Source organism: Aquarana catesbeiana, linkage group LG01, assembly GCF_042186555.1.
Source record: "Aquarana catesbeiana isolate 2022-GZ linkage group LG01, ASM4218655v1, whole genome shotgun sequence".
Lineage (NCBI taxonomy): Eukaryota > Metazoa > Chordata > Amphibia > Anura > Ranidae > Aquarana > Aquarana catesbeiana.
This window is the reverse complement of record NC_133324.1, coordinates 340,160,123-340,177,319: the sequence shown is the minus strand read 5'-3', so window position 1 is coordinate 340,177,319 and position 17,197 is coordinate 340,160,123.

Sequence of the window (17,197 nt, the reverse complement as noted above, 5' to 3'; positions counted from 1 at the left end):
GCTGGGAAGGATGCAGGACAAGGTTCAGTAGTGTTGGAGGTTTTTCCGCCACCACGCCTCCAAAATGAAACTACTAATGATTCTGACACACCTCTCTCCTCCACCCCCTCCTTTTCTTCTTCCTCAATGGCCTCTTCCTGTGCTTTGTCCTCGGAACCAGCAGTGCTCCGTAGGCGTTCAAGGAGCTATGCAAGTATGCAGGCCAAAAGATGCCATGCGGTGCTTGAGCTGGTGTGCTTGGGGGACAGGAGCCACACTGGGGCAGAGGTTCTGTCAGCTCTGCAGGGGCAGGTTCAGAGGTGGTTGACGCCAGGCCAACTTAAGGCAGGAATGGTGGTTTGCGACAATGGCACCAACCTCCTCTCCGCCCTCCGACAGGGACAAATGACCCATGTGCCCTGTTTGAGTCACGTCCTTAACTTGGTGGTGCAGCGGTTCTTGGGCAGGTACCCGGGCTTACAGGATGTCCTGAGGCAGGCCAGGAAAGTCTGTGTGCATTTCCACCGGTCATATAATGCCAGTGCTCGGCTGGCAGACCTCCAAAAGGAATTTAACCTGCCCAAGAACCGCCTAATCTGTGACATGCCCACCAGGTGGAACTCAACGTTGGCCATGCTGCAGCAGCTGCACATGCAGCAGAGGGCCATCAATGAGTACCTGTGCAACTATGGCACCAGGACAGGGTCAGGGGAGCTTGTTTTTTTTTCCCTATGCCAGTGGGCCATGATCAGGGATGCATGCACTGTCCTGTCACCATTTGAGGAGGCCACAAGGATGGTGAGCAGTGACAGTGCATGCATCAGTGACACTGTCCCCCTTGTCCACCTGTTGGAGCACACGCTGCGTGGAATAATGGACAGGGCACTTGAGACAGAACAGAGGCAGGAAGAGGAGGACTTCCTTAGCTCTCAAGGCCCCCTTTATCCAGACGTGTTCCTGCATGCCCGCCGATCACACAGGAAGAGGACGAGGAGGAGGAGGATTGTGTATGGAGTTGGAGCCTGGCACTCAGCATCAGCAGCAGTCTTTAAGGGATCATTTACAAAAATGAATCAGTCTTGGATCACCACCAGCTACCAAGCACCTGATGCTGATGTAACCGAATAAATTTTTTTGAAATGTCAGATCCCTTCAAAGACTGCCTATGCTGATGCTGAGTGACTATCCTGTTATGCTGAGTAATTATCCTCTTCCTCCTCGATGATCATGCTGATAGCTTTTAAGAACATTTTTGGTTCTGGGCGCCGCCAGTCCCGCCACCAGTGCCTAAGGCCCAATTTTTCAGCCCCTGTTTAACAGGGGCATGGAATTACAATTTTTGATGCAATTATTTGCAGCAGGGCTAGCTCCTGCGCTCCAACTAGAGTATCTGTGAGGGGTTGCAGTGTTGTGGCACCATCACCAGTGCCTAAGGCCCAATTTTTCAGGCCCTGTTTAACAGGGGCGTGTAATTACAATTTTTGATGCAATTCTTTGCAGCAGGGCTAGTTTCTGCGCTCCAAATAGAGTATCTGTGAGGGGTTCCAGTGTTGTGGCACCAGCACCAGTGCCTAAGGCCCAATTTTTCAGCCCCTGTTCAACAGGGACATGTAATTTGAATTCTTGATCTAATATTTCACAGCAGGGCCCGTTTCTGCGCCCACCAAGAGTATCTGTGAGGACTTACAGTGTTGTGGCACCAGCACCACCACCACCACCAAAGGCCCAATTTTTCTGCCCCTGTTCAACAGGGGTATGTAATTACAATTCTTGATCTAATATTTCACAGCAGGGCCCTGTGAGGGCTTACAGTGTTGTGGCCACAACAACACATAAGGCCCAAATTTCTGGTGAGTATATAGGGAAGGCCCTTACTTTCAAACATCCAACTTACAAACGACTCCTACTTGCTAACGGAAGGAGACAACAGGAAGTGAGATGAAATCTACCCCTAGGAAGGGAAATTCTCTCCTGTAAGAGTTAATATGGGAAAAACTTTTCTCCTTTCCACTGATGCTTTATCACCAATCCTTGTTTCACAAAAAACCCCAAATTTTCAAAAAACATTTGTCATTGGGACAAAAAGGGAGGTGAAATCTTCTGAAGAGGAGCACAGACAGCAAAACAAATGTCACAGGGGTGATAACCCTTCCCTAGGTTTTCCAAAAAGCTTAAAATAGATTTTTTGGCTTGAGCTAAACATGTTAAAAATTTACCAGTTCAAAATTACAAACAGATTCTACTTAACAACAAACCTACAGTTCCTGTCTTGTTTGCATCGCCTGTATACTGCTGTTCAGAGTATATAGGGCCTTGGGGCCCCACAGCTTTTCCTTTTTTAATTTGGGTGTGGGGTTCCCCTTAATATCCATACAAGACCTAAAGGGCCTGGTAAGGTGCCCCTGATGATGTAATTTCTGACGAAACGGCTGTAGGGTAGACACGCTCGTACCAACGGCGCATGCGCGGAGGTTCGATTTCTGAGTGGAGCTTGTTTTAAACGTCCTTGCAAGGAAAGTTTTATGGATGCCTGTGTGGCGAATTTTTAAATAAAGGAAAGTCAAAACGCTCTATACTATTGGAGTTTCTTTCTTTCCTCTTGGATATTTTACTATCGGTGGGAGTGATCTTTCCTGATTGGACTGCTATCTGGAGGCTTATGGTGACCGTCTGCTGACACACATCTACCATCCCGGATGAGATCCATTCGTTGAGAAGACAACACCCCAAGCTGATGCTATTATGCCTCTGATTAGAGGCTGTCTGGTAAACCTTTAATCTATTCAAGGTGATGGGCATTCATCACGGTGACAGTCACGGATTTATTCATACAACAAAGTCACTTTAAATCTTTTTATGGACACTTTATTTGTTTATGCATTCTGAACTTTACCAAGACAGGTGGATGTGGTGGTGTTAACCACGCACATATCCCTATAGTGAAGCACTTTTTTCACTTATTTGTTTGAATAGTATGGACTTATTATATGATTTATTTTCACTATTTATGGATCACATATAATGCCCCGTACACACGGTCGGACATTGATCGGACATTCCGACAACAAAATCCTCTGATTTTTTCCTACGGATGTTGGCTCAAACTTGTTTTGCCTACACACGGTCGCACAAAGTTGTCGGAATTTCCGATCGCCAAGAACGCAGTGACGTCAAGCACGTACGACGAGACTAGAAAAGGCCGGTTCAGAACCAAGCGCAGCACCCTTTGGGCTCCTTTTGCTAATCTCGTGTTAGTAAAAGTTTGGTGAGAGACGATTCGCGCTTTTTCAGACTCGTGGCTTTCAGATCGTTTTCTGCCGTTCAGTTTGTGCTTGTGGGTTTGTATCTGCTCTTCAGTGCGTGCAAGCAAGTTCCGCGTGACTTTAGTCACTGTATTCTTGTTCGTTCGTTACTGGTTTTCAGGTCGCTCTTCACAGGCCTTGCTGTTCTTCAGTGCGTTCTGTTACTTCGTTCTGAGCAGCCGACCGTTTTCTAGCCATGTTTCGTATGCGTACTCCTCGTAGAGTTCGTGCTGTGCGGGGGCTTGGTGTTGGGGTCCTGACCTTGACACAAGTCCAGTCCATGAACAGGGTGGGGAGGAGTTCATGGACCAAGAATTGGTTGCTTCAGCGTGACCAGTTCTGTCATATGCCTTTGCTCCGTGAGATCCGTGAGAATAATCCTGATGATTTCAGGAACTTTCTCAGGATGACGGACCCCGTGTTTCACCGTCTGTTGGCTTCGCTGACCCCCTATATCAGCAGGCAGGATACCTGCATGAGGCAAGCCATCACTGCGGAGCAGAGGTTGGTCGCTACCTTGCGGTATTTGGCCACAGGGAGAAGTCTGCAGGACTTGAAGTTCTCGACAGGCATCTCCTCCCAGGCTCTGGGTATCATCATCTCAGAGACCTGTTCTGCCATCATCCAGGTTCTGCAGAAGGAGTATATGAAGGTAAGATTTTTATCCTTTTATATCACATTTTATTGTATTGAATGTTTGCTAATATATTGTATTTCTTTCCTCATTCCCTAATTACCATGATTGTAATATGCTGTGAATGTCCCCTTTGTCCTCATGCATGCTGGATTTTTATGTAATTATTATTTTATGTCCTTCATACATATTTGCCCTTCAATAACCTCTCCAGCATGGTGTCCCCTGCCCTATATTCACCTCATGTAGTCACTTAACAATGTATTTTATCAGCTCCATAGTAGTGCTTTACCCCAAACACCCCCTAAAATGTTTGGAAATGTTATTTTGGATTTAAATTCAGGCAGAGGGCCAGAGGCTTTTGTTTGTGGGGTCCCCAAATTTTTGGTAACCCTCCCTCCCCCAACTGCTAAGTCAGCTGATCCCAATTCTCTATCCTCAATCATCTATCTGCTGACTTTGCCAAACCCATACACACTATACCCATCTCTTTTGTGGTCAGATTTATGGCTGAATTACCCAAAGCATGTAGTGCAAGGGCCTGCCTGTATACTTTCCAATAGTACTGTTTAAAGTTTTTGTATCCTATTATTATCTTGATAGGTAATAGCAGAATGTCCAAATGTGCTCAAATGTGTACAGTGTGTATTTATATCTTTGTATTATGACACTTCTTACCTGTCCAGTGGTCTGCCAATAGTGTAACTAAGGAGGGGCTGTTCCAAGTAATACCCTGTATTTAGGCATTCATCTCTCAATGAAGTGAAGAGGGTTACCTGTCCAAGAGTCCCCCCCCCCCCCTATAATGTTAGAAATGGCCCATGAGAGGGGGGGAGGGGGAATATGATAGGTGTACCTTATACTTTGTTGTTGTTAAATTCCCCTTAATAAATGCTATCTGGAGGTTGACCCATAATGTTTGTGTCTAATCTGCTTGCCAGGTTTATGTGAAAAAATAGTAATGTTTATTGTTTTTTCCTCAACAGTTTCCTTCCACGCCACAGGAATGGCAGACTGTGGCCTCCCACTTTGCCCAGCGGTGGGACTTTCCTAACTGCGGAGGGGCAATTGATGGGAAACACGTCCACATCGTCCCACCACCCAACTCGGGGTCGTACTATTATAATTACAAGGGGTTTAATAGTATAGTGATGTTGGCGGTGGTGTCGGCTAATTACGAGTTCTTGTATGTGGACGTGGGGAAGAATGGCCGGATGTCCGATGGTGGAGTCATCGCCCAGACGGAGTTCTACAGGCGTCTCCAGAATGGCAGTTTGGACTTGCCACCTCCAGAGGACAATGTTGAAGGTCTCCCATTTGTGTTCGTTGCTGATGAAGCATTTGCGCTGGGGGACCACCTGATGCGGCCATTCCCGATGAGGACCCTCACCCCGGAACAGAGGGTTTTTAATTACCGGCTGGCCAGAGCCCGAAGAGTGGTGGAGAACACATTTGGAATCCTGGCCAGCCGGTTCCGACTATTTCTGACACCCATCCATATGGCGGAGTATAAACTGAACCATATTATACTGGCGTGCTGTGTTCTCCATAATTTTTTAAGAAAACATTCAGCCAACTATGCTGGCTCAGTTGGGCCTGAGGCCGGAATACCAAATACATCAACAATGACGGCACTTGAAAGCGGCCGTCCTGGCTTGCCCTCCCTGAATGCCCGTGATGTCCGGTTACGATACCTGGAGTTCTTTGCGGGTAGGGGGGCTATCAATATGCCAGACAATCTGTGACACCTTTTTCAAATAAAAAACAACCAAAAGCTATTCTTGGTGGACATTTCCTGCTTGTGTTTGTTTAAGCTGACCCTGACAGAAATGTGTTGAGTACAGAAAATGTCGTGATTGGGTAACCTTATAAAAAACAGTGTTGGCTGGTACTTCCTAAATGCAAAAACACTTTTCACTACAAGTGCACTTGCAACTGCACTGAACCTGCACTTGTAGTGCAAAGTGTATTTGCCCTTAGGATAACCCCCATTTGTGCATAAAACAGCAATTACATCACCCCAAAAGTGTTGTAGTGTTGAGACAATAATCCACACATTCTTGAGTAAGGCACTTTTTTATACCTGCACCATCACATGCGCATTTACCCAAGGTTTTTAAAACAAACCAACATGTTTGTTGTATAAAATGTTTGCATTAGCATTATGAAAAATCAAAATATCCATTTCTGATAAAACAGGCCTGTGTAAAACCAACAAGAAAGCCAAAAAACTAGAACTTACAAAGTTCACATTAGGTAAAACCTGAAGGCTATATCAGACATCAATATTTAGGAACTGGGTTTGATATAGCGTTCAGACGGGGGGAACTCACCCCCTGGAAAAGCCAAATTTGGAAGATGCACACCAATTTACGAATGTCCACATGTGCTATCTGCCATCAGGGGGGATCAAGGGACGTGTTTTGGGGGAGCAAGCCCTTCCTCAACGCTACTTTATAATTGAGGAAGGGGTTGCACCCCCAAAACGCGTCCATTGATCTCCCGTGATGGCAGATAGCACATGTTGGCACACTGTGTGCATCCTCCAAATTTGGCTTTTCGAAACATTGTAAAAATTTAAATTACATAAAACAGGTGATTTTGTGGGGTTTAAATTCGCCCCAAAACATCAATGATGTTATTATTTTTTTTAATAACATCAGTGATTTGTTGCTGGATGTTTTGCAATTGGAGATTACATCCCATGATCTCCCCTATCAGTATCTGGGCACTTTCTGATGTAAAACGTTCTCTCTCCCTCACATCACGATCACCTAAAAAGAGATAAAGAACAAAAAAACCAGGTCTCAAAAATCTGCCACCAGCCATCTCTTTTACCTGAGCCTGTGGTCGCAGACACTCACCTGTTGTGGTGCCAATCTCCACCACATCTTCTTCTTCCTCCTGCTCTTCTTCTTGGGTTGGTATTTCCCCTTCTTCCAGAGGGGGGGGGGGCTCTGGTCTCCTGGGATGAGGGGTGTCCGAGTCTTTTCTCCCCTATGTAAAACAAAAATGGTATACTTAGCACACAGATATTTGATGGCAGAACTATAGAAATAGGAAACATTGCTTGGAAGTGGGGTACAATTGTCTATTTTAGCCGAGTTCCAAGATGTATATTTTTTAGTGCCCTTTGTCAAGCTGCAATACTTTACCTGTTTGGTACAAGCTTCACAGATGTAACCCCCCCTATAGTATACACTGGAGCACCTGTGTGCCCCCCCTAATAAAAATGGTGTTCTGGGGTCCCACACTAGTGCTCCAGTGTCCAGATGTGAAAACAGCTGCTCAGTGTCCTCTCCTTACACACAATCTAGTTTGCATTTCATTCTAGTAACAAACCCATCTACACAAACTAATATTTGGCATCCAAGTAGGCCCAAAAAAAAAGTGTGAAAATGCATATGGCCTAAACAATGGTGTTCTAGAGGCCGAAAGAAAAATGTTTGATACGAACGAATAATGGGCCCATGAACATTAAAGTTGCCCTTTTAAACGTTACAATTACTAAAAGCATATGGAGCAGAACGAACGGAATAAAGACAGAAAGAATATGCACACAGCACAACTACTTACTTTTTTGCAGCACTCTCCGGATCTTTCGGTACTGCTCTGGCTCTCTCAACTTCAGGTCCGACCACCGCTTCCTGAGCTGATCTTTTGATTTTCGTACCCCGAAATTCCTCTCCAGACTCCGGACCACTTTACCAATGATTTTTGCCTTTCGGATGTTGGGGTTGGGGTAAGGCCCATATTTTCCATCATAGTCGGACTTCTTCATGATGTCGACCATCTCCAACATCTCCCCAAACGACATATTTGTGGCCTTAAAACGTCTCCTTCTGGATCGGGACGTGCCTGGATCCGGGCTTTCCTCCTCCTCCTCGTTGTTCGAATTATCACGCACCTGGTGTAACTCCGCCATCATGCTCTTCCCCCACTGCGCCGAACGAAAAGGGGCGGGGAATAGAATAGAAAGAACGTCAGGGGCGGGCGGTATAAAGCGTAACACGCGTGCGTATTACGTACGATCTGTGAGCGGAGGAAGGAGCATTGGACGCGCCGATCGTAAGAACGAAGGTAAGAGACAAACTTGGGCCTATACTGCTTCTAGATTGAGGCCTATATTGTAACAAGATTAGGAGAGTTTGGTCTGACATTAGGCTTTGTCTTGTGTTGTGTCTTGCAGTGAACATGGATATCTTAATGAGAGATACTGACTTCATGTCACTATTCATTGATATGCTAAGGGAGCTGCCCTGTCTGTGGGAGATTACCCACCCCCATTTCAAAAACCAAGCAAAGAGGAAGGCAGCACTGGAGCAATTGTGTGAAATTGTGAAGCAGGTGATCCCCACGGCAGACATCACCTATTTAAAGATTTTCATTGGTGGCCTGAGGAGCACATATCTGAGGGAGCGCAATTAAGTCCTGGATTCACAGAGATCTGGAGCAGCAGATGACATCTATGTCCCCAGGATGTTGTACTACGACAGGCTGCACTTTCTGGCAGGCCAGACTGAACCCAGGCCATCCCTCTCAAGTCTTCCTTCCACGCTTCCTTCCCCCCCGGCTGAGGCTTCTGACGCCCAACCTGGGCCTTCCAGGCCATATGTGGAGGAGCCCAGATTGAGCCAGGTATAGCATTCCTCTAAATATTGCTGGTTGTCCAATCAATGATGTTAACTAGATGTTAGTTGGGAGTACTAATTTATGAATGTGATTGATGATGCCAAAACTAAAACCATGTCCCTTTTTCATACACAGGGAAGTCTCAGCCAGGAGGTGGCTGATCTGCAGGTCCCTCCACCCACCCTGAAAACAGAAAGTGGCAGCAGGAGGAGTAGCCTAGAGGAGGCGGCTATCAGATTCTTTTGGAGGGCTACAGAGGTCCTGGGAGCACCACAGACCAGGGAGGAGAATATTGCTGCATTCATTGCCTATAAAATGCAGAGGATGGAGGAGGGCCAACAAGCCATGTGTCAGGCCCTCATATCAGAGGCTCTGGAGAAAGGTGTGAGGGGCCAACTTACACCTCACACACAGCTTTGGGATGGTCCTCCTCCTCCTCCTCCCTCTCCTCCAGGTCCTCCCAGTCCTCCTCCAGGTCCTCCCAGTCCTCCTCCAGGTCCTCCCAGTCCTCCTCCTCCTCCAGGTCCTACTCCTCCTCCTCCTCCAGGTCCTACTCCTCCTCCTGCCACATCTCCTACTGCACAGCCACAGCCCGGAAGGAAGTGTGAAAGGAAGACCAGAGAGTGATTGCCCTGGATCCAGTCTGGTCGGCCAAAAGATGCAGCCTCTTGTGGTACCACAGCCTGGGGACACTGATGTCGTCTGCTGCTATCCAAGTCTCTGTGAATCCCGGACCAGACTGCCCTCCCTTATATATGGACTCCTCAGGCCACCAATTTTGAGGTTTAAGAATTGATGTCTGCCGTGGGGGTCCCAGGCTTCGCTAATTTCTCATGTTGATCCAGTGTTGCCTTCCTCTTTGCTTGGTTCTGATACCTTAATAAAGGATTTTTGTTTTGAATTATACTCTCCTATGTGTTTTACTTCAAAAATGATGGTTTGTTTGTGAGGATTCAGGTACATTTCTAATATACAATGTGAAATGAACAAGGGACACCAACAACAAACAATCTCCTGGAGATTAAATAATAAAAGATATCAATGGTGTTGGGGTAACTTGCCACACAAAACACACCCAAAAATATTCTGGAGTAAAAATAAAAATAACATTGAACAAAGATCAGCCTTGGAAAAAATACAAACATTAAAGAAAAAAAAAGGCTTAAAAACCAAAAAAAAAATCCAAAAAAAATATAAAACTGTCAGATGTGACAACTAATAACAATATATTGAGGGAATCCCACTAAAAAAACACAAATAAAAGTTTGTGAGAAGTGTGTGTGAATATGAGCAGCAAAACTACTTAATTCTTGTCACATTATAAAGAAGAAGAGAGTGCGCTGTATTAAACCATTTTTTACATTGCAGCGTGACGAAAGTGCTGTATCCATTGCGAACGATTAGTTTACCAGAACGAGCTGTCCCGTGTCGGAATTTCTTCTGAGCATGCGTGGCACTTTGTGCGTCGGAACAGGCCACACACGGTCGGAATTGACGCGATCGGATTTTGTTGTCGGAAAATTTTATCTCCTGCTGTCCAACTTTGTGTGTCGGAAAATCCGATGGAAAATGTCCGATGGCACCCACACACGGTCGGAAGTTCCGACAACACGCTCCGATCGGACATTTTCCATCAGAAAATCCGACCGTGTGTACGGGGCATTACAGATATTTACTTAATCAATTTTGGGTTTTATATATATCCAGCGCTGCACTTCTTTTTATATTTATTTAGCAGTGCCCCTTATCAAGGTTATAGTGCTTAGCTGCAGGATATTCCTTCACAGGTTGTTATATTCTCATAATAATTGTTTGCACACCTAGCGCAAATTTTTTCTTTAGAATTATAATGGACTTGGGGGTACCCATGCCGTTTGTCTCACTGATTTTCATCCATATTGCCAGGACCCGACATTACATTAAAGCTGCAAGCAGTTTTAAATGACTTTTTTTCCTTTAAAAATGACATTTTGTGCAGGGACTGTTCTAAGCACGGGAAACACGCGCCACTTTACAGGTATACTATAGACACCCCCCAGGTATGATATTTAAAGGAATATTTCACTTTTTTTTTTACTTTAAGCATCATTAAAATCACTGCTCCCGAAAAAACGGCCGTTTTTAAAAGTTTTTTTTGCATTGATACATGTCCCCTGGGGCAGGACCCGGGTCCCCAAACCCTTTTTAGGACAATACCATGGAAATTAGCCTTTAAAATTAGCACTTTTGATTTTGAACGTTTGAGTCCCATAGACGTCAATGGGGTTCTAACGTTCATGCGAATTTTCGGTCCGTTCGCAGGTTCTGGTGCGAACCAAACCGGGGGGTGTTCGGCTCATCCCTAATTGTGACCAATTCTGTCATATGCCTTTGCTGCGGGAGCTCCAGGAGAATAATCCTGATGATTTCAGAAATTATCTCCGGATGACGGACCCCTGCTTTCACTGTCTATTGGCTTTGCTTACCCCCTATATTAGTAAGTAGGACACTTGCTTTCAGCAAGCCATCACTCCCGAACAAAGGCTCGTTGTCACCTTGTGGTACTTGGCGATGGGGAGAAGTCTCCAGGACCTTAAGTTTACCACTGGGATCTCCTCCCAGGCTCTGGGAATCATTATTCCAGAGACATGTTCTGCCATCATCCAAGTCCTGCAGAAGGACTATATTCGGGTAAGTTTTAGCCTTTAACATCACATGCATATTTGCCTTCACTAACCTCCCCAGCATGCTATCCTCGGCCCATACACACCTAGCCTAGTAACATAACAATGTATTTTGTCATTTTCGTGCTTACCCTAAACACCCCCTAAAATGTGTACAAATGTCATTGTTGTCCTCAAATTCAGGCAGAGTGCAAGAGGCTATTTTTTTTGGGCCCAAACTCATTTGGAACCCCCCCCCCCAAATGCTAAGTCAACCGATACCAATACTTTGTCTGCTGAGTTTGCCAAACACATACACACTATACCTATTTTGTGGTCATATTTATGGATGAATTCACCAAAGCATGTAGTGCAAGGGCCTGCCTTAATACAGTCAAATGGTACTGTTGAAAGTTTTTGTCTCCTATTATCTTGATAGGTCATTTCATAATGTAAAAATGTGCTTCAATTTGGACAGTGTGTATCTATATTTTTGGATTATGACACTTCTTACCTGTCCAGTGGGCTGCCAATAGTGTAAGCAAGGAGGGGCTGACCAAAGTAACATACATTATTTATGCATTCAGCTCTCATGGAAGTGGAGAGGGTTACCTGTCCAAAACACTCAAAACCATGACATTTTTAGAATGGGTCAGCAGAGGGGGTGACGAATCTGATACGTCGACCTTTTACTTTTGTCTTTAAATACTCATTTCAATAAATATTATACTTATGTTTGCCAAGAATGTTTGTGTCTAATCTGCTTGCAATGTTATGTGCAAAAGTACTATTTTTTTTTCTTGTTTGACTCCACAGTTTCCTTCAAACCTACAGGAATGGCAGACTGTGGCTCCCCAATTCCACCATCAGTGGGATTTTCCCAACTGTGGTGGTGCTATTGATGGGAAGCATGTGCGAATTGTCCCATCACCCAACTCGGGCTCTTATTATTTTAATTAAAAGGGCTTTTGTAGTATCGTGATGTGGTGGTGTCGGCCAATTATGAATTTCTCTACCTTGATGTTGGGAAGAAAGGCCGAAACTCGGATGGAGGAGTGATAGCCCAGACAGAATTCTACCATCAGCTACAAAATGGCACCTTGCCACCTCCTGAGGAGAATGTGGAGGGCCTCAACTTCGTGTTTGTTGCAGATGCGGCCTTTGCTCTGGGGGAACATCTCATGAGGCCATTTCCCATGAGGAACCTGACCCCACAGCAGAGGATTTTCAACTATCGGCTGTCTCATGCCCGAAGAGTTGTGGAGAATGCGTTTGACATCATGTCGAGTCGGTTCTGGCTTTTTCTTACTGAGATGAACCTGGCAGAATACAAACTCAATCATGTGGTGTTGTGCTGCTGCATTCTTCACAATTATTTAGGGAGGAATGCAGCCAGCTATCTTGCCTCAGTTTTAACTGAGATGGACTTAGCAGCTGAATCAACAGTGCTGATGGCTATGGAAAGTGGCCATGCCGGCTTGCCATCCCAACCTGCCAGAGAAGTCTGCCAAAAGTATCTTGAGTACTTTGTGGGTAGAGGGGCAGTGGCTTTACAGCACAATTTGGCTGATGTATAATTTAATTTTTTTTTATACTAAACTCATATTTCCTTTAAATTATTGTTTGTGTTTCTTTTCTGTCTCCTAGGTTTTCAAATGGCCTTTTAAATTTGGCTATTTTCTTCAATAGTGCAAACCTAACCTATTTGCTCCATGAGGTGATAATGTTTTCTTCAGCTAACTATTATGTTGTGCTGTGGGTCTTGTAGTATCGTGATGTGGTGGTGTTGGCCAATTATGAATTTCTCTACCTTGACGTTGGGAAGAATGTCCGAAACTCGGATGGAGGAGTGATAGCCCAGACAGAATTCTACCATCAGCTACAAAATGGCACCTTGCCACCTCCTGAGGAGAATGTGGAGGGCCTCAACTTCGTGTTTGTTGCAGATGCGGCCTTTGCTCTGGGGGAACATCTCATGAGGCCATTTCCCATGAGGAACCTGACCCCACAGCAGAGGATTTTCAACTATCAACTGTCTCATGCCCGAAGAGTTGTGGAGAATGCGTTTGACATCATGTCGAGTCGGTTCCGGCTTTTTCTTACTGAGATGAACCTGGCAGAATACAAACTCAATCATGTGGTGTTGTGCTGCTGCATTCTTCACAATTATTTAAGGAGAAATGCAGCCAGCTATCTTGCCTCAGTTTCAACTGAGGTGGACTTAGCAGCTGAATCAACAGTGCTGATGGCTATGGAAAGTGGCCATACCGGCTTGCCATCCCAACCTGCCAGAGAAGTCTGCCAAAAGTATCTTGAGTACTTTGTGGGTAGAGGGGCAGTGGCTTTACAGCACAATTTGGCTGATGTATAATTTATTTTTTTTATACTAAACTCATATTTCCTTTGAATTATTGTTTGTGTTTCTTTTCTGTCTTCTAGGTTTTCAAATGGCCTTTTAAATTTGGCTATTTTCTTCAATAGTGCAAACCTAACCTATTTGCTCCATGAGGTGATAATGTTTTCTTCAGCTAACTATTATGTTGTGCTGTGGGTCTGCAACACACACACAATGTTATTGTTGTTAATATATGTAATGCATTAATGATAAAAATATTTAGTCTTTTCAACTCCTTGAATTAATTGCTTGGAGTCCCTAAAATTGCCTGAGTTTGGTACATTTTACAGCATATTGTCACTGTAACTACACCAGCTTAACAAATACACTGATATTGAGCATTGAAATAAGAAGCCACACATTGTTTAGTAGAAAACATTTTACTCCAAGCACATTCATATGTGCGTTATAAAAGGTTTCAGAACAAACCAACATCTTGGTGTATAACATGTATGTTTGGCATTATTTAGCCTTTTTTGGGGATAAACAGGCATGTTTAAAAACATAACAGACACATCCCCAACTCAGGAACTTACAAAGTTTGACTTTGCTAAAGTGAAGGCCATATGAGACATTAGTATCTCAAAACTGTGTTGATGTTTCTTTCCTCAGATGGGGGTGATCTCATCCCTTTAAAAGCCAAAATTTGAAGCCACGTACAGAAAGGCCAATCAACTTTGCACTACAAGTGCACTTTCATGTTTCAAGTTTCAAAGTTTTGCCTTTTTGAAATAAGCCCCAGTGTGTCAACATGTGCTAGCTCCAATCATGGGGGATCAATGGACGTGTTTCGGGGGTGCAAATGCTTCCTCTCACCCACTTTAGTTTGAAGGAAGGGGTTGCACCCACAAAACGCGTACATTGATATCCCGTGATGGGAGATAGCACATGTTGACACATTGTGTGTTTTGGGGCTTTAGCAAAATAGATGTAGGGAAAGACACACATTTTAGGCATGGGATCATGAGGGATATTTGGAGTCCCAATTTGTGTGCATCTCCAAAATTTGGCTTTGTGATTCATTTAAAACTGTACAAACACGTACAACATAATGACAACTATAATACTTTTTTGTTTTTTAGATTTTCCCTAAAATATCTATGATGTTGCTAAGTCTGTTTTGTACACCATGGATGTTTTGTTTCATTTTTTCCAAATCACGGTTGCAAACCATGAGCTCACTGATCAGGATTTGTGCACTTGCACTGCTGAAGTGATTTTCTTCTTCCACAACATCCACATCACCTAAAAATAAAAAAAACACCATGTATTAAAAATATGCAGGCATCCATCTATTACCTGAAGCTGTGGTCTCAGACACTGACCTGTGGTCGACACCATTTCGACAACTTCACCTAGTACTTCCTGCACATCAGCATCAACATCTTCAGGGTGTGTGGTGAGTTGCCTTTCTTCAGTATCTTCAGTAGGTGCTGGGTTACTGGTGTCCCCACACACCTCAGATGCCCCTCTTCTTTTCTCCCCTATGTGAATACAAAAAAGGTATACTTAGCAGACAGATATGTTAGGCTAAAAATAGTAATATGAAACATTGCTTGGAAGTGTCTGCCAATTGTGTTTTGCCAGAGTTCCAAGCTGAATACATGATTTTTTTCCATTTCAAAAGCTGGAATACTTACCTGTTTTGTGCAAGTTTCACACATGGAGAGACCCCTAGTATCCACTGGAGCACCTGCATGGGACACCATAACAAGGGTGTTATGGTGTCCCACACTAGTACTCCTGCATCCAGATGTGTAAACAGCTGAGGAGTGTCCTCTCCTTACACTGAATAAAGTTGACATTATAGTTTCAAACACATCCAGACAACAATCTAATGAACTTATTTTAATCAAAATAGGCCCGAACAAATATAATTAACCTGCATCACCCAAAAACAAAGTATTAGTGGTCGAAACGAAAAATGTTTAATGTCCCGCGAACGATTCCTAAACATAAAACTTGGCATTTTAAACTATACAACAGTAAAGAAAAGAACATTGACCAGCACGAAAGTAATAATAATAATAGAAACACACGACAAATACTTACTTTTTTGCAGCACTTTCCTGATCTTTCTATACTGATATTCCTCTCTCAATTTTAGGTCTGACCAGCGTTTACTCAACTGATCCTTGGATCGTCGTACCCCAAAATTCCTCTGCAGACTTCTCTCAACTTTAGCCATGATCTCGGCCTTTCTGGCAATTGGGTTTCTGTACGGTCCATGATTCCCATCATTGTCTGTCCTCAATAAGATGTCCACCATCTCCACCATTTCTTCTAAAGACATATTTGAGGCCTTAAATCTCCTCCTGTATCTGGAACTGGCTTGCTCCGGGCTTTCGTCTTTGCTGCTCTCAGCATACACCGTATGTCTCTCCATCATTTGCTCTCCCTCTGCCCCGAAAGAGAAGAGGCGGAGAATACACTTGAAATAAGGACAGGGGCGGTGTTTGACGCATGCGCAGTGTATATAAAGCATAATGTGCGGTCGATGTAACGGCCGTAGTGGCCTATAATGCTTATAGATTGAGGCCTATATTGGGACCAGATTATGAGAGTTTAGCCTGACGTTAGGGTTTGTCTTGTGTTGTGTCTTGCAGGTTAAATTGTGGATAAATTTACAGCCCCTGATTTTTTACCGGAATTTATCCAACAATACCGGGAGCTGCCATGTCTATGGCAAGTTAAAAGCAGGGATTATTCAAACAAAATCAAGAGGAAGGCAGCGATGGAGAAACTGTTGGAATTGGTGAAGCCTGTGTATCCCACGGCAGACATCAATTATTTGAAGGCCAAAGTTGGTAGCCTGCGGAGTACATATAATAGGGAGCGCAAGAAGGTCATGGATTCCCAGAGATCCGGAGCAGCAGCAGATGACATATATGTCCCCAGGCTGTGGTACTACGACAGCCTGCATTTTTTGTCAGAACAAACCGAACCACGCCCATTACTTTCAACACTTCCTTCCACATCGGTTGAGGCTCCTGAGGTCCACCCTGGTCCTTCAATACAGAAAGAAGATGTGGAGGAGCCCAACTTGACCCAGGTATAGCATTGTTGAACATATTTGTTGTCAAATATTGAATGATGTTAACTAGATGTTATTTATCACAAATTTCTGCTTTAACAAAGTGGTTTCCATATCAATAGACAGTAGTGGCCAAAAATGATTGTGACAATGGCATCAGTCACTCCTTCCCTAGCCCCACCATGTCCTCCTGAGGAGTCCCCCGAACTGTTTGACCACAGTGTTGGGTACATGCTCCAGGAGGATGCCCAGCGTTTTGAAGGCGCCGATGATGGTACCCAGCTAGAGGAAGGCAGTAACGTGAGCCCAGAGAGAGGGGGTGTCCAAGAAGGACAGCAATCTGGCAGTCATGTTCCCCCAGCTGCAGCATACTGCCAGGTTTGCTCCAGTGATGAGGAGGGAGGGAATGATGAAGAAGTCACTGACTCCACGTGGGTGCCTGATAGGAGAGAGGAGGAGGAGGCACATCTCCAACAAGGCAGGATGCCCTCCAGGGGCCAGCTTAAGGGCAGCACACTGACTGCAACACACTGCAGAATTCCGCATGTGCAGGGCGCTGCCGTCTCTGCGCGTTATTCC